The sequence below is a fragment of the Colobus angolensis genome, unplaced genomic scaffold (assembly GCF_000951035.1).
Source record: "Colobus angolensis palliatus isolate OR3802 unplaced genomic scaffold, Cang.pa_1.0 Scaffold169, whole genome shotgun sequence".
In the NCBI taxonomy this organism is placed as follows: domain Eukaryota; kingdom Metazoa; phylum Chordata; class Mammalia; order Primates; family Cercopithecidae; genus Colobus; species Colobus angolensis.
This window is the reverse complement of record NW_012114810.1, coordinates 2,685,919-2,691,077: the sequence shown is the minus strand read 5'-3', so window position 1 is coordinate 2,691,077 and position 5,159 is coordinate 2,685,919.

Genomic DNA, 5,159 nt, shown 5'->3' with positions numbered 1-5,159 from the left:
AAATAAATAAAAAATAAATAAAAAATAAAAAAGAAACACAACAAAAAAAGAAAACTACAGGCCAATATGCCTGATGAACATAGATGTAAAAATCCTGAATAAAATACTAGCAAACCAAATTTAACAACACATAAAAAGATTATTTATCATGATTAAATGGGGTTCGCCCTGGAAAAAAGCATGCTTCAACATATGCAAATCAATAAAAGTGATACATCACATGAACAGAATCAAGAACAAAAGCCATGATCATTTCCATAAATGCTAAAAAAGTACTCAATAAAATTCAACACTGCTTCATGATAAAAACTCTCAATAACTGGTAATAGAAGAAACATACTTCTAAGCAATAAAGGCCATATATGACAAACCCACAGCTAACATCATAATGAATGGGGAAAAATAAAGGCTTTCCTCTAAGCTCTGGAGCAAAACAAGGCTGATCACTTTCACAAATCCTATTCGACATAGTACTGGAAGTCCTAGCCAGAGCAATTAGGTAGGAGAAAGAAATAAAGGGCATCCAAACTGGAAAGGAAGAAATCAAATTATCCTTGTTTGCAGACAACATGATCTTGTATTTAGAAAAACCTAAAGACTCTACCAAAAAGTTCTTAGAACTGATAAACAAATTCTGTAAAGCTGCAGGATACAAAATCAACATGAAAATTCAGTGTGGCATTTATATACACCAGCAGCAAGCAATCTGAAAAAGAAATCAAGAAATCCATCCTATGACTCCGTTTATAGCACTACCAAAAAAACCTAAATGTCTAGGAATTAATTTAACCAGAGAAGTGAAAGTTCCCTACAATAAAAACTATAAAACATTGATGAAAGAAACTGAAAAGGAGACAAGTAATGGAAAAAATCCCATGCTCATGGACTGGAAGAATTAATATTGTTAAAATGTCCGTACTACTCCAAGAAATCTATAGATTCAATGCAATCCCTATGAAAATACCAATGACATCCTTCACAGACATAGAAAAAAGCATTCCTAAAATTTGTATGAAACCACAAAAGACCCCAAATAGCCAAAGCAATCCTGAGCAAAAAGAAGAAAGCTGGAGGCATCACACTACTTGACTTCAAATATACTACAAGTCTATTATAATCAAAACAGCATCGTATTGACACAAAAACAGACACATAAACCAATGGAATAGAATATAGAACCCAGAAATAGATCTACATATTTATAGCCAACTCATTTTCACAAATGTGTAAAGAACATACATTGGGGAAAAAATATCTTTTTCAATAAATAGTTCTGGGAAAACTGGATGTCCATAAGCAGAAGAACGAAACTAGACCCCTATGTCTCACTATATACAAAAATCAACTCAAAATGGATTAAAGACTTAAATGTAATACTTAAAATCAGGAGACTGTTGACAGAAAACATTGGGGAAACACTTTCAGACATTTGTCTAGGCAAATTTTGGCGTTGGGGGGCTAAGACCTCAAAAGGACAGGCAACAAAAGTAAAAATAAATAAATGGAACTACATTGAATTAGCAAGTTCTGCACAGCAAAAGAAACCAACATAATGAAGAGACAGCCTGTGGAATGGGAAGAAATATTTGCAAACCATTCATCTGACAAGGGATTAATAACCATTACATACAAGGAAACCAAACAGCTCAACAGCTAAGAAAAAAAACATTAAAAAGTGGGCAAATTAGCTAAATAGATATTTCACACAAGACATATAAATGGTCAAAAGGCATATGAAGAAATGCTCAGCATCACTGATTATCAAGGAAAATCACAATGAGATATCATCTCAGCCCAGTTAAAATGTCTATTATTAAAAAGAAAAAAATAACAGATGCTGGCAAGGATGCAGAGAAAAGAGAACTCTTATACATTGTTGGTAGAATATACATCAGTACAGCCACTATGGAAAACAGTATGAAAGTTCCTTAAAGCACTAAAAATAGATCTACCATATGATCCAGCAATCCCCTTCCTGGGTGTTCATCCAAAAGAAAGAAAATCAGTTTATTGAAGAGATATCTGCATGCTCACATTTATTGTGGCACTGTTCACAATAGTCACAATATGGAATCAATCTAAGTGTCCATCAGAGGATGAATGGATAAAGAAAGTGGTATATATACACAATGGAATATTATTTAGCCATTAAGAAAGAACAAAATTTGCAGCAACATGAATGGACCTGGAGGACATGTTAAGTGAAATAAGCTAGGCACAGAAAGGCAAATGTTGCATGTTCTTACTCAAATGTGGGAGCTAAAAAAGCTTATCTCATGGAAGTAGAGTAGAATGATGGTTACCAAAGGCTGGGAAAGGTAGAAAGGAGGAAGGATAAAGAGAGATTGGTTAATGAGTATGAAAATACAGCTAGAAGGAATAGTTCTAGTGTTTGATACCATCATATGGTGAGTATAGTTAACAATAATTATTAATTTCAACATAGCTAGAAGAGATTTGGAGTGTTCCCAATACAAAGAAATAATAAAAGTTAGAGGTGATAAATATCCCGATTGCCCTGATTTGATTATTACACATCACATGCATGTATCAAAATATCACATGTACCTGATAAATACGTATAATTATTAGGTATCAATTTTAAAAATTAAAAAAAAGCTAAGCATATCTAGAAGAGAGCCTTGCAAAATTCCAACACCATAAAAAGAAGCAAGCAAAGACAACTGGAATTAATATTTTTGCTAACCAAATAGTAACTCCATATTTATATTATATAACTTAGGTTAGTAAATTATAATTATAAAGCCTATTATTATTATTATGATAATTTTATAAGACATATATATAATTACACAATTCCACATACAAAATACTGTTGATTCAGACTAACATTCTGCATGTGTTAAATATTCTTGCCAGTGTAATTGTCCCTTTAAGAGTTGAGTCTTTTAAGAGTTAAGAGTCCTGATTTAAAGTCAGAAATCTGAGTTCAAATTCTACCTCTGCCACTTAGTATCGATGTGATTTTGCAAGTTAATTAACATGGTTAAACCACAATTTCACTGTCTGTAAGACAGAAATACTAATACTTCACCTAAGGATTTGAACAGTTAATGTCTAAATATCTATAAATTACATTGACAGGTACACAGAAGATACTAATTTAAAAAAAAAAAATAGCTCTGCAGCAAGTAACAATGGAAGCAAGCCAAAACAAGTTTTTACTATTTTTATAATAATGCTACACTCTAAAAATATATCCACAAGCAATGTGACCCTTACCTTAATAAGTGAGACACCAACAGGAGAGGAACTAACTCAAAAACCAAGATGAGAAGAAAAACATAAAGAACAGGAATTTATTGTGACAAGTTCTTTCTGAGGACAAAGTTATCTGGTTCTAACCTTTTCTTTAAAAATGTAATCCTACTTTAATTCTTCTACTTAATATCGATCTTCTTTTAAAGGATAGTGCATACTTGCCCTCCTCAGTTAACATATGTAAGTTGTGTGAGTTTAAATTTTAATACTAAAGAAAAACTTTGCTGTTTGAGTTTCAATTAGAGCATTAAATATTAAATTTCAAGTTTTGAAGCTTCTGCCAAATTTTGTATTTTACATTAACTTTTACAGAGATGTATTAAGTCTTATAGTATCATCAGATCACTGTGACTGAGTGTAATGCGCTTGAGTTTATAGACAGAGCTTCTAATGCTCTGGTTTTGACATTCCAATTGCATAAAAATTGCCAACAAAAATTTATAAATTAACAATGTGTCTTGTCTCCATTCTGCTCCATTACCTTACTTTATAAATGGTAAGACTGGAAACTGATCCAAACAGTCAAAGAGCTAAGGATGGAGCTTTGGAGAGTAAAAACATTTAAGCACAGACCATGGAAGAAAACCCTTCAAAAAGCCTGAAAGAAGCTGTGAAAATCAAACCATAAAGTGTTGAAGAGTAAGTGAAAGTTAAGGGAGTCAGAGACAAGGAGTGCTGACTGCTCTTTTAAGGAGTTAAGTTATTAAGAGATGGAAATGGATGATAGAAATCAATTAGATGATAATAATTCATCATTATTTCCACTCACCTAAAACCTTCTCTTTCTCATTTATTGCTTTGCTTTTCTTTTTATTTATTTATTTATTTTGAGACAGGGTCTTGCTCTGTTGCCCAGGCTGGAGTGCAGTGGCACAGTCTCGGCTCACTGCAGCCTCTCCTTCCTGGGTTCAAGCAATTCTCCCACCTCAGCCTCCTGAGTAGCTGGGATTACAGGAGCATGCCACTACGCCCAGCTAACCTGGCCAACATGGTGAAACACTATCTCTACTAAAAATGCAAAAAAGTATTGCTTTTATTACCACCATACATACTGCCATCCAAGCCAGAAGCCTGGATTACTTCCATTCCCTCATCTGTCATCTGACTCATTTTCCTTATTCTATCTCACCTCTCAGTCTAGTATCAACATAGCAGTGAGTCAGATCATGCCACTCCTCTGCTCAAAACCTTACCTAATAAATAAGCCAACCATATGTTATGTTAGAAGTATATATCAAATAGAAGGGTCAGGGTGGGCTTTATTGAGAAGGTGATATTTGAGCAGAGACTTGAAGGAGATAAGGGATATAGCCAAATGGACATTTAGGGGAAGAGCATTCCTGGCAAAAATTCTTTTTTTGTTTTAAGTGACTTTTTTTTTATTATTATTATACTTTAAGTTCTAAGGTACATGTGCACAACGTGCAGGTTTGTTACATATGTATACATGCGTCATGTTGGTGTGCTGCACCCATTAACTCATCATTTACATTAGGTATATCTCCTAATGCTATCCCTTCCCCCTACGTACCTCCTCCCCACAATAGGACCCAGTGTGTGATATTCCCCTTCCTGTTCCAAGTGATCTCATTGTTCAATTCCCACTCATGAGTGAGAACATGCAGTGTTTGGGTTTCTTGGGTTTCTGTTCTTGCGAAAGTTTGCTGAGAATGATGGTTTCCAGCTTCATCCATGTCCCTACAAAGGACATGAACTCATCCTTTTTTATGACTGCATAGTATTCCGTGGTGTATATGGGCCGCGTTTTCTTAATCCCGTCTCTCATTGATGGACTTTTGGGTTGGTTCCAAGTCTTTGCTATTGTGAATAGTGCCACAATAAACATACGTGTGCATGTGTCTTTATAGCAGCATGAC